This window comes from Elaeis guineensis, chromosome 9 (genome assembly GCF_000442705.2).
Source record: "Elaeis guineensis isolate ETL-2024a chromosome 9, EG11, whole genome shotgun sequence".
NCBI lineage: Eukaryota > Viridiplantae > Streptophyta > Magnoliopsida > Arecales > Arecaceae > Elaeis > Elaeis guineensis.
This window is the reverse complement of record NC_026001.2, coordinates 22,209,942-22,231,598: the sequence shown is the minus strand read 5'-3', so window position 1 is coordinate 22,231,598 and position 21,657 is coordinate 22,209,942. Positions and strand designations below refer to the sequence as shown.

At 37.4% G+C, this 21,657-nt stretch overlaps 1 pseudogene; it reads right to left on the bottom strand.

Moving 5' to 3' along the window:
* Positions 1-2: 2 nt before the first annotated feature.
* LOC140851745 (oxysterol-binding protein-related protein 1D-like) lies at positions 3-20,408 on the bottom strand (annotated as a pseudogene).
* Positions 20,409-21,657: the final 1,249 nt, after the last annotated feature.

Here is a 21,657-nt window from a genome sequence, read left to right as displayed (position 1 = left end):
GACATATCATAAACATTTTACGAGCAAAGAAAGTCATCAAAATACTGGCATTTTGGAATAAGCATAATAACAGGTACCTGTCTTTGCAATTGTTCAAGCCTGAGTTTCTCCGCATTTGCCAGCTCATATTCACCATTTTCTAGGTGCCGTTGATCAGGCCGAAGACGAGAGTCGGTTGGAGGCAACTTCTCCAACAAGCTAGGTGTCAGCTCATTTAAGGAGATAGCAAATGGTGTAAGGTTGTAACGTGTCTGAGTGACAGACTTGTCTCGTTCCCAAAGAAGCACAGCCTCAGACATTGGATCATACCCCTTAGGCTTTGTACTCGGATCACCTAGTATATAATACATGGCTTCATCCCACTTACCCATCAACATTGCTACCTTCTTTCCTGTTCTATTATCCAGCACAAATCCATGTACCTGCATCGTAAAATGGAACTATCAGTTAACAAAAAGAGGAGGTATGGGAGTAAAAAAATACATAACAATACTCATCTATAATCATTTTCCATGATGATTGAAACATACAACCTAATGTTGATAAAGATATATTAAATAATCTAGAAAGAAATTTCTCTGTTCTGCTACAAAAGTAAGTAAAACTTAGTTGCTAATATGGGGAATACACTAAATTATGAGTATAATTTACCCAGCCAAATTTCTGACAAAAACAAGTTATATAATAATTAATGATTGATGAAGATGTTCTGTTTAGATTGAGGAGGTCTTGCTAGCAAATATGGAGATCCCATCCCAATCAATATCACTGGAACAACAACGTCACTGCATTACAAGATGCCACTATGTACGTTAGATAACATAAGAAGATGACCATGTAAGAATAGATTTATAAAACAAAGCAACGAAAATGATGATTTGTATTAGTTACCATATAACTTCTTTATTATTTTTCTTCTCTTTCTGTAATGGCGGTGTTGGGGTAGTGATGTGGTGTTATCAAACAACATCAAATGCACATGTATAATTGGCCACTGAGGTTCCTAATTAGTAAACAAGTCCGAATTCTAATGTTGTATGTGGTTCATTCTCATATTCCTAAGACAGGTATCTCTGGTTTACTCAAAGAGACAATAATCTTGATAATTAATTGATTCTTATAGTATCTCCTACATAATATTCTCAAGACATGTCTCAGTAATTGTCTACTGTATGTTCTATCTCCACTAGCTAGTTGAATGACATCAACAGTTTGTTTTTTCCACGTGTACCAGAAGTCCTTCCCTGGTTAGGATCAATAAAATTCCTGAACTAACTATTGATCACTGAATCTTGCACGTGACACTATATGCCATTTTTCTTTTCTTAAAACAAATGAAACATGAAGATAATACACGTAATAATGTAATATATCAACTATTGTAGTGGGCAAAGCTTTTCTGACCAAACTCTTCTTTTGCAACAATACTATTAATGAGACCTTTTACTGACTAAATAGATTTTGAATACAATCAAAAGAGGAGAAAAAATAATGAGTTTAGCAATTTTTTAGAATCCTAATTTAGAAAGTGTTCTAGGTTTTTAGGTGGATTCAGAAACTCTTTAGAATGCCAATCTAAAAAAGTCAGAATCCCAATAAAAGAAATGTTTAAAATACTACAGCAAATAGTTCTTTCTTAAGCATGAGTGTAAGAAAGCCCACTCTTGAAAGTATCACAGCCATGCTTCTGCCACACGCATGGCAGCAATATGAAGTGTGGTTTTGCAAGAAATGAAGCAAAAATATATGAATCCTAAAGCAATTATTCATCCAGAATGAGTGATAAGGCATCAACTTTCAAACAGAAGTTCTTTGAAGTGCTTAATGGAGTGGATATTTATTTCAGATATCTGTGTGCGCTATAAAGAGTGACATATACACGGAACAATCACAAACATCATTGTTCACACTAGTTTCTAAGCTGCTGCAGTTTCAGTCCGTATTGTGTTTTGGATGTTTTGTCAGGCATAAACACCTCTTGTACCATTATGATCAGGCTTCTGATAGATTGGGGCTTATTCTGTTTTGCTGGTTTTCTTTTTGGACTCTTTGTTGACTCATGGCAGTTCTTTTGCAGCTTCCATTTTGCTCTCTCTATGAAACAAACCTTGATGCATGTCCACCCCAGACCAACCGCACCCAAAAAAAAAATCTCAACCAAAAAAGATAAATAAATAAATAAATAAAATAAAATAAATAACAATCATCAGAAAACATTTAGCTAAACATATTGTTCCATGAGCTAGGGACAAAGTAACTGCAGAATGGAAATGCTATTTATATCATGCAGAGGTACCTGATGTGGATTTCGATCAATGATGGACTGTTCTTTAAACTTGAGCTTGCAGGAGTAATGGCCACTACCCTTTATGCGCATGGTACCATAGTGATCACAATAAATTTTACCAATTATAATGTTATATATAGAAGTGGTGACTTTACTCCATTGAAATGTTTCTCCATCTTCAAACTGGAGAGTTAGAATGCCAATAGGATCAAGCTGGATCGATCGACCCCAAAACTTTCCTTTCAGATTGGAATCACCCCAGAATTTCCATCCTCTACCTTCACAGTGACAAGCAACAATCATTGGGTGGTGACTACCTGAACCGACAAAAATTTTTGGCCAAACAAAACAGTTCAGTGTGATGATCACATCAGAATCTACATTATTTCAAGCACAAACAGAGGACATTAATTGCTTCTGCTGGAAACGGATAGAAATGAATGGTAAAAAGGAATATTACTAAAGTTTCTATTCTGTCCAAAGACATGACGTTAATGAGAACCCATAATCCAGAGTATCTTAACTAAATACGTATGCTGCACATTATTGAGAGAAGACGAGAGTGTAACCTTCTCAGAGAAGAAGCGAAGACCTTTATCTGGATAATCAGCTTCATATGTCTCCCCAAGAAGAGGGTTGAAAGGTTTGCATTGTCGACCTTCCGTTGAAGCATAGCCAGATACCGCAAATGCTGCAATGTGGAGAATCCTCATTAAGCTGTTTCCCTGCATATTTTCCAACCCATTCACTTATGTTTCACAATCAAGCAACAGACAGCAGTCGACCACATGTAACACTATCTGTTCAATCGAATGTATAGGTTTTTCTATGAACTATATAGGAAACCAGGTGAGGCAGCTCTTAAATGAAAGTTAAAAACAGCAGGGTGCAGCAACTATACAGTCATAAGTTTTTATATTGTTGTTACCTATCAAGAATTTTCCTACTTGTTAAGACATTTTCTTTCTATTCAATAGTATCCAGGAACTATAGCTGAGAGTCTAAAGGATATAAGTATACAATACAAAAGAAGTGCACTGAGTTAAAAAAAAAAAAAAGAAAGAAAGAAAGAAATCTAACAGTCTGCTACTGGTTCAGGATTTGAATCAGCTGCCAGACAACTCATAAGCATTAAAAAAATAAAAGGACCCATGTCCATGGCAAAAACATTATGATCTTTTTTCACCATTTGTTTTTATTTCAGAAGCTTGATCCACGATTCTCATGGATAGATGAAAAATATAAACATCTATCATGAGAATATGAGAATATGTTAGACTGGTCCAAACAGAAACAATGGCAGCCCCATGGTTTATATCTGCTTACTCATATGTGATGGCAAAAATACTTGACAACAAAAGCAATCTGACTATATCATGGCATAACTATAGCCAGGTTTTAAACTCTATGATATGGTAAATTTCACATCATTGCTGAACAGAAACTTAATGGTGGTAGTAGTAAGGTCCGCTGCACCAGACCGAACTGCCGGTACGGGGCGTACTGAACTGGATCGGCGGCCAGCCGATCCCGTTCGGCCATTTTCCTCAAAAACCAGCTTCGAACCGCACCGAACCGGTGGTTCAGTACGATTCAGCTCCATACCGCCCAAAACCGGACGGTATGGACCGGTACAGTTCGGTTCGACGTTGAAGCGAACCGTACCGACATCTCCAAGTGAACGGAGTGGGGGGGAGTGGGGGGTGTGGGGTGGGGTCTGGACTGTCTTTTAGTGACAGCCCAGGTGGTTGTCTGAGAGACTCGAGAGCTCTCAGAGAACTCCCGAGCTCTCTGAGACTCAACGAGATGCGAAAAAATAAGAAAAAGAAAAAAATTCTCAAATTGCAGCACTGGTTCGAGGAGACGCTGATTTTTGACGAAGTAAGGTAATGTATTATTCTTTTAGTAAATATTTTATTTTTTATATTTTTTTTGTTAAAAAAAGATAAGAACGAAGAAGTATGAAAATAAGAGAAAATCATGCCAAAATTTTGTGATTTTGGTATGATTTGATCATATGTGATAGATCTTTGAAGATCTACATGATGACACTAAAATCGTTGATTTTATTAATTATATATTTTTTAAATATTTATATATATTTATTCATAAAAAATTTAAAAAATAAATTCAAAAAATAAAAAATCAGAGTTTCAGAATCATGTTTAGAATGATTCAAGCTACTTAAATCTAACCTCAATTTTTTTAAAATTTTTAAATTAAAAAATATTTTTATAATTATTTAAATAATAAAAAAATATTATCAAATAAAAATATGTAAAAATAGTGTTATATTTTAGTTAATTCAAAAATATTATTTGAAGCATATAACATATTTTTTTGAATTTATAAGTTTTAAAATTATTATTGAAATTTTTTTGAATTTATATATAATATTTTTTAATAATTATTAAACTACGTGTTTTGTTATACTTGCAGATATTTGTAAGAAAAAAAATTCAGAGCATGACATTCATTGACTTTAATTAATTATATATTTTTTAAATATATTTATTCATAAAAAATTATTAAAAATAAATTAAAAAAATAAAAAATCAGAGTTTCAAATCATGTTTAGAATGATTCAAGCAATTAAGCTACTTGAATCTAACCTCAGATTTTTTTTAAATTTTTGAAATTAAAAAATATTTTTATAATTATTTAAATAATAAAAAATATTATCAAATAAAAAATATGTAAAATTAGTATTATATTATAGTTAATTCAAAAATATTATTTGAAGCATATAACATATTTTTTTGAATTTATGAGTTTTAAAATTATTATTGAATTTTTTAATTTATATATAATATTTTTTAATAATTATTAAACTATCGTATTTTGTTATACTTAGAAATGAGTAAGAAAAAGATTCAGAGCGTGACATTGGTTGGGATCATGGCGAGATGCTCTCGGCTCGGCATCATTGGAGATGCAAATGGTGCAACACAGAGTTCAAGGGAGGGGTGACTAGGTTGAAGCAGCACCTACTGGTGGTTATCCTGATGTGTCCATATGTCGAAATGCCCAGAGGTCCGACAGTTGATGAAAAGCACTTCGCTGATTCGAAAGCAGCGAAGAAAGACAAAGCAAAAAGGAAAAGTGGACCGTCGAGCTGCAGAGCCACCTTCTTATCACTCTAGAGAGTCAGAGGAGGCTTCGCTCCAGATGATAGGAGGCACAGATTGAGGCTGCCATTCAGACGAGCTTGGCTGATCAGTACCGATAGGAGAGATGGCCAGATATAGAGAGCGATTTGGACCATCATGCTACGAATCGGATCTGGATCAGCGATCGATGGAGGAGAATTCGAGTTCAGGAGGACTACCTCAGTCAGAGAGCCGATGGTAGAGGGAGCAGAACAGCATATCATTTTGTTGGAGCTTTTGGCAGTAAGGAGGTCCTCCAGAGATATTCCAGCAGGAGCCACCATCCATGATTTGGATCCACATGCTTTTCCCAACAAGGATTCAAAGCAGCAAGGATTGACACTATGGTGAAAAAAATAAGAAGAATATATGGCGAGCTATTGGATCATGATTTCATTTCAGCCATATTCCAGCAAATGCAGCAGAAATCCTTACTATCGATCTGCATTTCAGCCATAGAGGCTGCCGGCCAGGGTGTAGATCCGCAGGACCTAAGGACATCTATGGTCAGCTTCTTGACAGTAACAAGAGGATCTGCAGAGATGGATTGCTTCTTACAAGAATAAATGACCTACATACGGACTGACAGTGATGTGTGATGGTTGGATCGGTCCTACTAGACGGAGCATCATTAATTTTTTGACATACTGTGATGAAAAATATTTTTTCACAAATCAATTGATGCTTCAGATAAGATGCACGATGCCACATATATCCTTTCTGATGGAGGAGGTGATTGATTCAGTGGGTGAGCAGTATGTCGTGCAGGTCATCACAGATAATGGACCACAATATAAGATGCCGGAGAGTTGCTGATGGAGCAGCGACCGCAGATATACTGGACCCCATGTGCTGCACATTGCATTGATCTTATATTGATGGATATTGGAAAATTCGTAGGTGCAGCAGGTAGTGGAGATTGCCCAACTATTACTAGATTCATCTACAATCACACATGGGTTCTTTCATTGATGCGGACGTATACTGGGGAGAGATCTTAAGATCGGATATCACACATTTGCTACCAACTACATAGCACTTGATAGTCTTCTTCAGAAGAAAGCAGCCTTACGTCAGATGTTTGTCAGTGCCGAGTACAGAGAGCAGATATGCGAGGACCGACACTGATGGAAGTCATGTGGAGAACTTATGACGAGTCAGTCATTCTGACAGGCTGAGAAGTAGTGAAGGCTATTAAGCCATTATATGAGGTGCTTCACACGTGGATAGTGAAAGATACCCCAGATGGTTCTTATATTACATGATGGAGAGGGGGCAAGAAGAACAGATCAGTAAGAATGATCCGAAGCATGCTCAAAAATTTATTAACATCATTTAGCACCGTTGGGACTATCAGATGGATAGATATTTGCATCTAGCCGGTAAGCATGGATTCAAGAATTTTTAAAATATTTTTTTTTATGCTTGTAAAAGTATACTTAATCAATTATGAAATTTATCTGCAGCTTATTATTTTGAATCCGAAATTCCAGTACACCATTTCTGGGATAGATATGCATAACGAGCTTCTTGCTACTCTTCGTAACGTGATATATAAAATGGGTGTCCGATCCAGATATCACATCGTTGTGTCTGCAAGAGGAATACTAATTTTAAAACAGATGTGATTATTCAACTGAATTCGATCTGTACTCAATGATATATTTATAAATTTAATAAATATTTTTTTACAGATGAAACAGTTTAGAGAAAGATCAGACAGTTTTGGAGTCTCATCAACTGTCGTAAGCAAAAACAGATGAATCCAGATAAATTTCATATCAATAATGAGCAGCATAGATTGATATGTAATTTTGCTTAATAATATCATAAAATTTGATATGTAATTTTGCTTTTACAGCTGAATGGTGGATTCATTTTGGAATATCCACAGAACATTTGAGAGGTGTGGCTGTCCGCATTCTTTCTCAAACGGTCTCTGCTAGTAGCTGTGAGCGCAATTGATCGACTTTCGTCCCACAAACAAACAGAAAAAATCATCTAATACAAAAAGCCTCAATGATCTTGTATATGTTCACTATAATTTGAGGTTGAGGCTAAAATACATTCAGAAGAAAGTACAACTGAAGTATACTGATCCGACACTAGATTATGCTGACAAGGATGACGATCCGATCATCGAATGGCTTGCAAGTCAGCAGCAAGAGCCAGAGCTTGATGAGCCGGATTCCCTCTACGATCAGCCAGTGTGGTAGCTAAAGAGATCAGGGTGGATCCAGGACAATGGGTAGAAAGAAATATTCCACATAAGGTTCCAACTGATCAGCCACAACTTGAGGGGACACAGGAGACTCATTCATCACATGACTCGATGTTCGATACATCCTCGCAGAGGTTCGAGCGACAAATGTTTAGACGAGGTCGGCAGTCAGCAAGAAGACATCCATTCTCCCAATCACAAGAAACTCAGTCACAGAGGGGCACAAGAGGAAAAAAAGACATTTGCACGTGCACCACTCTCGAGAGTACAGGAGCTATCTGACTCAGATTCGGAGATCAAAAAGAGTGATGATGATACTATAGTAGTAGTCATGGATCTGATGATCAGAGAAGAACTAGAGGACAGGAGACCACTCCTTATGAAATAGCCGCAGGTGATATTCGATTCACCGGTGAGTCCCAGTTTACACATGCCACACAAGATAAGAACCATGGTGGACGAGTCGGTAGAGACCGTGCGGAGCCAATTTCATATAGACGACGGGTTCCTAGAGGTCGTCCAGCACACGATGCAACTACAGACGATCTTGCACGTGGAGTAGATTTTATGGATGTATCTGGATCATCCTCCATTATGGATCCTATTATCCGCAGCCACCTTATGATCCATATGATATGGTGCATCCGAAGCAACATCTTCTAGTGGTTACTATCCTATGCAGTCTGGAGCATCTTACGGATCGGATTTTGCTACCGGCATATTCGGAGGGCTCCTCCACAGTCATACCATCATCCCGAGGATACTTCCTAGAGTCAGAGTTTGAGTGAAAGATCTGAGATGTCGTACAATCCAGAGAGGATGCCTTATGAGACGAATATTCAAGAGTACGATGCATCCTTAATTAGAGGGTGAACTGATGTTCCTCCAGATTATACTAAGATATCCAGATATCTAACGAGCATCACAGATATACTCGACGAGGATATTAAATGTCCAGAGTAGATCTTGAGTAGTTATATATCATTTTTTGTGCTTTTGTACTTTAAAAGTTTAGATATATTTTAATGCACATTATATATATTTTCTTTTTAATTTTAGGATGATATAGTTTGTAATATAATGTAAATAAATATATATTTAAAATTTTGGATCAAGAGTCCCTGTACCTGTACTGCTACCGAACTCAAAAATTGAATCCAAATATATCAATAAGATACAATATAATATAATTTTGGGATTGTATTTATGAATTAATATTTTGAACACCCCAAAAAAAAGAAACAAAACAAAAAAAATATGTACCGGGTATGCAACCAGTATGCTGAAGCATACCATGTGTCGATACGGTACCGGATATCTGGTACCGGTACCGTATTGGCGGTAAGAGTCGCCATCCGGTACGGGATCCGGTACCGCTACAGGTGGATCTTGAGTAGTACCATGGGTAGCCTTAATATCGACAAAATTCTGATAGATATTCAAGGTATAGTGTTGATTATGATAGGATTATGTATATAATCACAAATACCTGATTCTAAAGGCCAAAGTTCCATCAATGAGGTTAATGCTTTAAATCAAGCATTGGACAAAAGAAAAGGATAAAGCATCTTGTAATAGTTCCCAAAACTGTCACCGAAGGACCCAAAAAACTGATGTGAAGCAGCAGCATCATGCAACTTAAAGATCTGAGTTTGGCTCTCCAGATTATTGCTTGTGCCTTAGAGATAATGCAATTCTCTGCATTTTATGCCTTAATCCCACACACTGGACTACAAATCGAGGCAGACCTCAAATTTGCTCCTAAGTTCCACAAGCTTAAGGTATGTGCTGAGTAGGTATCCATACCCAGAAATGGCTTCTCCAGGTCTTATAGAAGTATGCTCCTTGAAAAAGGTTATCTAAGTCAGAGATTCAGCTTCAGTTTAGAGGGCTAAGATCAGCTTACAATACAACTAGAAAACGTTTCTTCATCTTGATGAATTATAAGCACAAAGCCAACCCCCACTGGATGGATATAATTTGTTGGTTCAAGGCTAAGGTTAATACAATATGAACGGGAACACCCCAATACATGCACAGTATTACCGTACTGTTCAAGTCACCAAAGCAGTAAACATAGCAATGATATAATAATAAATTTCCATGCATACTATTACAAAAATCCCTTAAGGATGTATTAAAGAAAACATGGCAATCAATCAAGAATCAAGAAAAAAAGTAGAAGATAATCTAGAACAGTAGATAGCATTAAATATAAGCAAGAAGCTGCAAGGCACTTTAAAGATCAGAAACAAAAGAACAAATAACATCAATTTTAACTATAACCCCACATGCTTATACCATGTTTGGCAGGCATTACTAGCTATCCACAGTAATGCATATTATCCTAAAAAATGGTGGTGGGTTTTTTTTCAAATGAACAATGCAGAACTTGAAAAGTTTTGTTACCACCGGTAATAGCCCATCATTACTTGAATAGTGGAAACACTTAATTGCCATTAAGAAGGCAGACATCTAGCTCAGGAGTCAAGATATTAGAAGTGTTGCGCAGCAGAAGCATCATTTTCTTATGGAAAGTTTTCAAAAAAGAATGCTCATGATTGCCAAGCATAGAGTGTTCATCAAACTTCAAAGTGTTCAAACTAATCATACATATGTAAAAATGATATTGTTTCAAATTAGTAAAAGGAAGCAGATGCTTCCATGCAGCCGTTGAACATTCATTCAAGACAATGGAACACTAGTTACATTAATCAGACTAATTAGTAAAAGTTCAAATTAAAAAACATCTCCATAACAAATCAATATTGCTGTTATAAGCATAAAACAAAAGCAGCAGTGTGACCAGATATAAGCAATGAGTAAGTGCTAACTTTGCACCAAAGAATTCCAAAGAAAATACAAAAATTTTACAGAAAACATTTACATTAAAGGACATGCTTATAAGTTGTAACACATGAGACCCATATGAAACATAAAACAAAAGCAGCAGGATGACCAGATCATCAGCAATAAGTAAGTGCTGTCTTTGCACCACAGAATTCCAAAGAAAATATAAAAATTTACCAGAAAACATTTACATTAAAAGGACATGCTTATAAGTTGGGACACATTAAGAACCTTATGAAACAGGAATGGTAATAATATTATATATGAATAAGCAATTGATTAGTAAAAGGTGGAATTTTTCCAAAGATTAAACCCTGCTTGCCCCATTCCAATGCACGATCACCAAGTATGAATATTCCAGGTCCTCAAAGCATTTTTGCAAGGAAGAGAGTGGCTCGTTGAAATAAACAGGAAGACAAACTCCAGAAAGATCTTTTCCGATGTTTTCTTTAATTATTGACCACAAGCCCACAGGTTTCTCTTTTCTTCGCTCTGGCAACTTCTCTCTCCGTTAACATAAGGATACTCAATGGTTTTCAATCCAATGAGAATACTTCTCATATCATCAGGACCAGCAGGAATTTCTATCACATGTTAAACACATGCAGCCATTTGTCCTAGTTTCTCTACAACGATATGAGGCACTTCTCAGTAACTCTGACGACAGAAAGTCACTCGTGTCAAAATACATCCCATCATCTTCATCCGTTTCCCCATCTGGACCTTGACTTTCATTGTCTGCATCGGAGTCAGTTGCGCTGCCCTCTGACATAACTGAATAGAAGTCTGTACCATTCAAAATAAGATGAATGTTTTTTAAATTCCAGAAGAAAGAAACCAAAGCCTGACAAAAATACATGGACATATTTAAATACAAAAGCATTTACATGTACACTAAACTTACAGTCTCACAAAGTACAACGGCATACTCCAAAATGAAAAATGAGCAAAACACAAGTTCTTTTTTCTTCAAGGATGTTTTGTTTGTTTTCACTGGTAAAAGCACCATTTTGATACATCAAATTACATTGCTGAAGGTCTGAATATTTTTCATTCCAATTCAAATTAACGAGAATAAAAGAGAAAATAGAAACAAGAATATAAGTTGTCCACCAAAGCATTCCACAACTATTTATAATGTTGGTTTGCTCATGTGACAAAAGGTTTTAGTCTTTAGCTTCCAGAATGTCAACAAAATGCCAATGGTGGTGACTCATCCCACAAGAATAGACATGCATCAGTTATTTTTTTGTACATTTAGGATGGAAACAAGTCCATCTCTGGATGGTAGTCGAGATTGAACAAGAAGTTGGAGATCCAACAAAAACGTCAGAAGAATGAAGAAAAGGAGAGGATCATCAATTAAACTAGCTTGTACAGGTAATGCATTTTGGTCCTTATACTGACAGATGCCTCAATCAATATGTGGCCAAGGGAAACTGCAGCACCATTCCTCTCATTATCTTTTGAACATTTAGTGGTAAAAGAAAATTGTCTTAAACTGAAGAATGTGTGTGTCCACCATTTTTCCAGGTGCAGATGGGTCACATCAATCAATCTAGCTTGACCGAAATTCCCAACTAAACCAGCTTAAACTCTAAAATGTAGAGCAAATACCAAGCCAACATTGGTTTCAGAAAACAAACATGAACCAGATATTTGACTTGGAGAGACAGGTTCAATCATGTACCAATTTGAGACTGAGTTAAATGAGCCAAATCTCATTTGTTGAGCTCATTTTCCTGGAGCCTATAGAGTTTCTTCAAGTACAAACATGCAATTTCCAGCAAGATTTGAAGCAATGGCCTCCGAATAGATCCATGTACCCTTTTCCTGGTGATTACCAGCATTATCTCAAGATCAGTCAAACTTGGCCATTCCATTGCTGGTTTCCCTTTTCCATTATAAATTTTGCTTCCACATCCAATTTTTCCAGAACTGTTGCTAGGAAGCGCCAGAACAAGATAAATTTGAAAATTTGTAAAAGAAAATTGCAAAGAGTTCTTATCATTGTTCACACTCTTAAGGTATCAACTGCATTATCCACACCATATATAAATCAAAGCAGATTTGTGAGGACCCATGCGGGCGTGAGTTTAGTCCCACACCAGCTACACACTAAGTAGATCCTAGGAAGGCCAAAGAACCCCAATAATGCCTTTCAGCTAGCCTTTTGTATGAGATCATAGGTTGTTATAGATAGTATCAAAGAATAACATGGGACCTCCATCCAAAAAAGCTAATCGGAAGATATTATTTGGATCCTTGACCCTGTCTAAGTATCCAAGATCTACCTACGACATAGCCACTGTGGGACCAAACACACACCTGCACTGGTCCTCATAAGATTAAAACAAGTAGGGAGAAAAGAAACGCATGCAATTATTTCCGAAAGAAAATGAAGCAGGGTCATGGTAAAAGCAGACTAAAACAAATAGGTATAAAATAAACATATGGTATTTTTTTCCCAAAGAAGATGAAACAAGGTCATAGTAGAAGCTTTCATATTTCAGAATATCATTGAAAAATATAGCCCCTTGATTTACAAAAAGTTCAGTAAATTGTGAGCATAATATGCATAACATATGTCAGCCAAATGTCACATGATAACACAAATTTGTAATACCAAAATAAATTATAGTAAATGGCAGGGCATAGAAATCCCTAACCAATGTGGATATATATATATATATATATATATATATATATATATATATATATAATATATATATATATATATGCATCGCGAGTAATATTACATAGTATTCAAGAAAATAAATCTATTTCAAGCACTACTGACCACTGAATCTCCCATTCCCCTGTCCAGCATGTGCTTCACGCTCCTTTGTTTCGTCTACTACTGTAGTTTCTAGCTCCACTTTCTCTGTCTGCATATCAAGAAAGAAAGGACAATATAGTCCCTTTAGGACCATGTTTTTGCTTCATGACTCAAAAAAGAAATAATATGAGAAAAGAAACGGTAGCATCTGAAATATGAGGCCTCTGCAATTGATTTCTTGAACATAATCTATCAGAGAACCATTATTCAACTTTTCGCACCAGTTAACATGCTGCACACATTGGAATTACCATCAGTCATCACCATCAATATAATTCAAGCCTTTTCCCATGAAAAGATGTATGAAGCACAACTCAATGCCAATAAGTTACAAGAAAATATTGAGCAAATTTTTCAATTGCTGATTGGCATGACGTCATTTCCCTAATAATTAGAGCCAAACTCCTAGCTAAAGCAGCTTCAAGCAACAGAGGAGCCTGCCTTGAAACTTAGAAGGTCAATGGATCTTATAGGAGTTAAAGTTTTGCAACAAGGAAGCAGCCTTTTCAAATGTCATAAAACTATCAAATAGCCTATGCAAAAAGTATACAACTCTGTGATGCCAGAAATGACGTCTCATGTATCTATATATTAGGACATTTCACTAAAAGAATGAAATGTGTGCTTTTCAACTTTACTTTCCCAATTTCTTGCTCCATGGATTGCAAAGAAAATGTGTATGTTAATTTTGAAATATACAGAAAATGAAATGTTCAGCAGTCAGGCCACTAAGGGGTACCTAAGTAATATTAAAGGATTTGATCCATAAATATTATGCAGTAACTGATGCTCTGAGAGTCATGTTTAACATGGAGATGACCAACCAAATGTAATCATCTCATCCAAGGATGTAGGTCCCAGCGGGACGTCCCATGGGACACGGACAAAATACCATCCCATGCATCGAGACAGGGCTGTCCCACTAGCATCCCAACGTCTCAATGAGAACACCTTGAGATATCCTCTATCCTAAGTGTCAAGATGAGGCAAGACAACGGCGCATCCCATCCGCTGTCCCATCCTATCCCATGGAAAAATCGGGACAGCTCCGTCCCACAGGATTTAAAACCTTGATCTCATCCCATGAAAATACAAGCGGATCTTGATGCACTGAAGATTGGAGTGTTAAGATGCGCATAAAAGTTTGGGCATGTGAACAATGAGCTGCAGGAACACGTGTTTAGGTAACTACAAAAGGATTGGACCCTGGGCTGCCAAACTTAGTTTTCCGGTTGTAAATGGATATACAAGGTTTCAATTGCAAAGGGCAAAAGAGCAAGAAAGGACAAGGCAGACAAATGAATACAAGCAGTTGGGAAGGCATGCAAGTTCAAGATGAAGTCAAGGCAGTCAAATGTTGTTCTGATGTGGTGGAGACAAGCCTTCTCTGAAAATATTCATTCTTGAAGTTTACTTATTAAGTAAAATTACAACAATATATACCATGTTTTATTGCAACATTGCACCTCCATGAAACTATATCCATAAAGGAAAATAGATGGATGTCTTAGCACTGTAGTAAGTATATTCCCTAACATCATAAGGACTAAAAAAAAAAAAAAAAAAAAGATTTTCCTACAAGTGAAAAGAAAATTTTAAAAATACTGCATAATTATCATTAAGTTTTAAAAACGGCAATGTATACTACAGCAACAAGCACACACCACTTATGATCTAAGAGTATCATGCAATAATAGATTTGCTGCTAATAACAATTTATAAGATATAGTTAATGGAATTGAGTATAATTAGCATTTAACATAATACTCCACATGTTTTTCTTAAATAGTACATTACAGTATATTACATGCAGAGAAAATGTGATTTCAAAATGTAAAAACAAATCAGATGCAAATAATAAGCAGTGTGAGAAGGTGGAGACAAAGGTTTGCACAGCAATGCACACATAAACTTAAGAAAAAGATCAATCACATTACCTTCAGAAGAAAAGATCGATAGAAATTAAAGAATCATTAAGAAACAAAAAAGATCAATAGAAAGTAAAGAATTCTCTGAATGAAGGAAAATTCTCCTTAAATATATTTGGAAATTATGCCCTTTCTTTTTATTTACATTTACTCAGTATTGATTTAACGGTGAAAATAATATCCACATTATCCACATAAAGTTACCTCCAACTGCCTTAGTGTGTCAAGTAAAACAATATGTTTTTTGTTGAAGAGATTTTAACTGGTTCTGCAGCTCAGAGAGTTCAGAGAGCATTATAGACTCGCACTCTTTGACTGCTGCTTCACCGAGTCCTTCCTGCAGCAATCGTCCCCGTAGCTTCTCAGTAGAGACTCTGATATCTATGGTAGGTGCAAAGTCATTGCTGGTTAGCATACGAGGAAAATGATCTTTAGCTGACAGCAATGCTTCAATCCATGCACTACGATCTTCTCTAGAATCACACCGTAAATGAAGAGTTTTAGTGCCAGTGAAAATATACAGCCTTTTATCATCTGATTTACTGCCACGAATTGAAGAAACCTGAAATCATGTTCACTTCTCACTTGTTACCACAGAGGATGGAAGAAATATGAAGTTGTTTGTGGAAATGGTGACCAATGCAAAGCAGCAAAATAAGTTTATTTTAAGGCCATGAACTAACAATCGGCTACATGGGAACAGCTATACCAAATGTTGTTTGAGGATCATACCATGAGTATCTAGTGGGACCAGAGCATAAGTGAATGTAGAATCATATAACAAAGGACCTAAAAATTAAAAACAGATAAATGGATCAACCCATCAATTACATCATAGATACTTAACAACAAAGGCAGTAGACATATGGGTCAACGGAAGTCAATGCAACACCACATGTTTATAAATATGTCTACCTCATATGATTCCATTTAGCATCAAGGCCTTCAAAGTTGAAGAGAAACTGGCAACATACAATAACAAACTTTCCATATAAAGTGATCCTACAAATGAATTATCTAAGTACATTAATTGGCAGGAGAATTCTCTGTTGCAAGTCTGACTACACGCGTGTGCACACCGAGGCTAGAATGCTTCTGACAGCATTTGGCCTCACAGGCTTTACAATGAAAACTAATGATAGGCCTCCCAAAATGAAAATGCATACTCTTGATCATGATGATCTATGATGTCTATATTGGCTATAAACGAAAAATCATGGACTCTTAGACCATTTACCTATGCATCATATGGACTCAAAATGGAAAATTTTAATGATGTGATGCCATGTACTAGGTGGATCTAGTCATATTTAATTTATTTTGGAGCTATTAGATCGGAAGCCACTTTTGGGCAATATGAGTCGAAGCAATAACAAGAATATTTCTAGTGGAACATCTTTCACAATCCCTGGAGAGATAGTTCTCTAATAGAGAAAGGGATAAGAATGATAAGTATAATTAACTAAATCTAGATTTGTGCTTATTTTACAATTTTTAGATCAAGATCAATAGTTTGGATTTGCAAATCATATAGTCTAGCTATATTCCTATTGTTTATCTTGTGCCCATTTAATTTATTGGCAAAAGACCTCTGATCTTTCACCCATATATTGGAAGTATTCAAAATGCACAATTTTAATAAATGTTTGCTACAGTACTCCCTAGCGATTTTTAGGGTACATAGTTTGAGTCATTCATTCTAAAATGGTAAGCTCAGGTGATTTACCACAATATCAGTAGTACAACGTAAAAGAAAAGATTTTCTTGTAAGTAACTAAAACACTAAGCCCTATTTTAAAGCTTCAAATTCTCCTTTTCTTCCTACTTTCTTGACACTGTGCAACCACCTTGTTGCTTCCAGTCATCTTCCACAGTGGCAATATCAATGCTCTCCTCTTACCCCCCTCCCCCACCCCCTCTCCGCCCCACCAACAACCCTCACTTCACCATCGCATCCTCACCAGTGACCATGGCCATTGGTAGAAAAGGTGCAGCCACCCCCTTTTTCCCCTTTTGCATCCATGCCATTGTTCCCATTCGTGTACTACTGAACTCTTATAATCCCACAGAGCACATCCATTCGCTCAAAGGACATGCCACCACTTCCTAGTTCATCTAAGAGCAACAGCCAAGGTCTAGGAAGGTATTTAAGAGCCATCATCTGAGGGTGGAGTGGGCCTACAAGGAGAAGTGATGGTAGCCATTGACTGACATGTAGACAAGCAGCCATCACAGGTCGTTGAGAAGAAGCTATGGAGATGATGAGGCTCCCATAACGGACACTCCAAACGGTTCCATATTCGATGATGCTAATGGTCATCAATACCAGTAGGATGCTACGGCTGCTTCACAGCCACGGTGGAACCATGCAGGCAAGAGATTGGGAGGTGTAGAAGAAAAAATGACTTTATAACTCTCCCACAATACCTTCATCCACCAAAGGTCGAGATCTACTCCTACAAACCATTAAAATTTAATATAGATGCACTGTAGCTAAAACCTTTTTAACAGTGTGATGCCATGTTTTGATTCAATCTAAAGTCCAGAAGGCATACAAATTGATTGAATACTGATTCATATATGTTTTAAAATATTTAGATGGAGATCAATGGCTTGTATTTGCAAATTATATAGTTTATGACGTACTTTTGCTCACAAGCTTTATTGCTTGTGCTCATTTTGTGCTTTTTTGATGTACGGGTAAAAGACCTCCAAGGTAAATCATTTTTAATTTCTAGGCATTTTATACAAACTATTATATCCAAATATTTTGCATTAGATGAATGCATAAAAAGCTTTTCATCTAAAAGCAATGTCCATATTTGAGAAGCTAGGAATATTAAGAGAAAAGAAGGATTCGAGAAGAAAAATAATGGATAAACTCTATGTTTATGGAGTATGTCAAAATAACCCATCAAGAGTGGAAAAATATAAGATGCAAAAAAAAGTAGAAATTAACATAAATAGCAGTAAAAAAAACATGATACTAAAATTGTCATCATCAATCGCAAATAAAATGAAGGAAAAGAAATGCATCTGCATTTGATCATTCATTTTTATCTATCTAAATTTCTCATAATGCATCAATTTAAATAGTGCTTAGATCCATGGTTTTTGCTAATGAATAAGAGATAGTAATAAATTAATGATTAGTTAAGCAAGAGTTCCTTTAAATGAAAATTAATACCACAATCTATCAAATGTGCCATCAAATTTTAACATTTTGACTAGTTACTAAAAGTCTCGAGTATTGTTTGCAAATATCTTGTTTTAGACTTACACATATGGCTTTGAAAATGTATTACTCCAATAGGGGTTTATTACATTATCATGGATCTCTCTGAGATGACACTGTTGCAAGAAAGATCTAAGACAAGGGTATCCATACCAATCTATGGTTTATGCTACTTACTGAGTTCACTTGTAGAATGTGAAAGCTTGCATTACCATAGAGTTTGCAACAACTGCCCAAATACTAGAAATGGGGGAACTGACTCCAATTTGCTGATTGTTAATGACATCTCATGATGAAGCACAAAAGGATATAATTTTCTAGCCCAGAGTAATCTTGCAGTGCTTTGAGATCCTCTTAAGTGTTTTAGGCTTTAAAAAATTCTCATCTGCAAAGGATAGAATGTTAGAAAAAGGAGAGGCTTGCCAAGCTCTTATTCAGCAAACTAAAGAAACTTTCCATCCAGTTCATTGGCACATGTCATAAAGCTTGAGTGTGGTCAAGACTGGTTCTAAATGGTTGAGAATGTGGATAAATGTTGGCTACAGGAAATGGAAACCCAAGTGGTGAAACCAACACTAGTTTGTTCAGTCCATTCATCTATTCCAACTTCCTACTTACCAATTTGTTATACCAGTAGGGATGTGGTTCACATGATTAATCAAATCATCTTCTGAAAAGAATATGGCTATAATAATGAGATTATAACCTCCAGATATAGAAATTTGTGCAAAAGAAAGGGACAAGGTTGTCTTAAAGGTCAAATCCCATGAGAAAATTCAAGGTTCTTCAGTATTTAAGTGAAGTAATAAAGGATTTTGGAAGTGGTATATCAATAACTCTGACTATTTGAAGGCAAATTTGGATATGTGGCTGGGATTATTTAATTAGTCCTTTTCTACTACTGTATGATGATAATTTCTGAGCATGATATAAGTTATTCCATCATACCCATGCAAAGCTTCTCATTGTGACATCCAGCCAACAAGTCTGCTATAACTTCACAGCATTCTGCATTATTTCTTGAGAAAAGATGAAAGTGTTGTTTTCATGGAAGTATACCAATGATTGTAATTATCTTTCTGATCAAGGATTAGTACAAAATATATCAGATTACTAGTAAAAATGGCATATCTTATACAAAACAGTTATGCTTTCTGAAACTCAAAGCCCATTCATATCAACAACTACTTATAGACTATTTCATACGCAATAATCTCTGTTTGACATTGCAATTCAGTATGGACCAACCAACCACAAGATCAACGACCTGTGCCACAAGACCACTTTCACAAAACCAGATAAAACAGTAACAGAAGAAGAAGGAAAGAAAACAGAGAACTGGCACCAAACCTTCAAATGTATCTCCCCAAATGGCTTCCACTGCTTTGCCATCCCCCGCCCTGCTGCCCCACCCGCCGCCTGGTCTTCTTCACCCGTTCAGAGAGTCTTCTCCGATCACCCGGACGCCGCCGACCTCGCATACCGGCCCCACAGCAATCTTATCCGGCCCATGCACCTTGTAATAAGACAGAACGCCATCCTGCAGCACAAACCACCTCGATCTCCACCCCTTCCCGTAATTCACCCACTTGTACAGAACCCCGCCACCACCCATTCGCCGTGCACCCTCTGCCGCTGCCCTTCCCCTCACTCCCCTCCCCCGCCGCCCGCGTGGCCCCCGCCCCCTCATCCGCCTCTCGACTCACACCCAAATCCGACTCTGAGGCCAGAGGAGCCGACGATAACAGCTGCTTGCTCGACGAATTCCTCCCCTGATTCTCAACACCTGCTGCCGCCGCCGCCGCCGCCGGGCTTCGCCTTCAGCGTTACCACGGGCGAGTTCCCGCGCTCCCCCCGATCACAGCGACCACCGGCGCAATGCCAGCAGAGCGGATTCATCTCTACCTATATGATCTACCAGAAACCCCAAAAATTCCCAAGAAAATGCAGCAAAAATCCCTAAAAAAACGAAAAATAGCTGGAGATCGGATCCAGGGGTCCTTCGGCACTCAACGAAGATTGGAGGGAATGGACAAGGGATCGAAGGGCATTGGGATCCAGGGAGATGGAGAAGCGGCGGCCAGGGTTGGAGCCTTAGGCGATGAAGAGAGGAAGGGGGTGGAAGGAGTTCGATTGAGGGAGATCGAGGAGACGGGCCCTTCAAAGTCTCCGGGGATGACATAAGAACGGTACGAATGGGATCTAGAGAGAGAAAGAGAGAGTGTGTGTTTTTATTAAGAGAGCCTCTCAGCTGCAATTAAGCTGGGCGATAAAGAGGAGCAGGCGCGGACAGATCCATTAAATTCGCTGATCGGCGTCGCAGCGCCAGCAGCAGCGCTCAGTGGAAAGAGTGTGAGAGAAGAGAGAGCAAAAAAAAAAAAAGCAGCAGCTCTTGCAATGGATCTGCTGCATATATCCACTGTACCCGTAGCCTGGTTTTCCGACACGTGTGCGTCGGTGGATAGGCTGATAAACGTGGCACTATTTGATTGGATAAATTGATGAAGATTATTGTTGTGGAGGGGAGGGAGGCTGGCGGTGAAATGGACCGTTTGGCGTGGATGGGGATGGATTACGGTGTGCTGGAGGGGAAGAGGAGGGTTAACGTGGACCGCGATGTTGGTGACACGTGGACGAAGGAGGAGGGAGCCGGACGGGGTGACGGTGGGTCGACGGATGGTTCGGTTGGGTGGCTTTCTTTGTCGCGGGGCGAATTGGTGGAGCACAGCGGGGGGCAGCGGGCGTACCGAGCGGGTGCGGTTTGGGTTATGCGGTGCTGCGGAGTAATGGAAGCGAGTTTGTCTTTAGCTGGGGAATGCTTAAAAAGGATGTGCTTGGGCTGGAAAATCTAAAGTGGGTCCTGACTGGCTCTTTATGTGCCAAAACAAGGGTGCAAAGCTCTCTCTCTCTCTCTCTCTCCTCTCTCTCTCTCTTTCTTTTTTTTTTTTTTTTCTTTTCTTTTTTTTCCTTTTTTTTTTTTTAAGATAGAAGCTAGTTTTTTTTTTTTTTTTTTTTTTTGATAAGCAGGTGCAAAGCTATTTGAATGACCCTTTGTTTAGCTCAAATTTGATCTTTTTATTTTTTATTTTTTTTCAATCACAATACTTCAAAATGTTAGCCATGATTTTATTTTTCTAGATAAAAAATA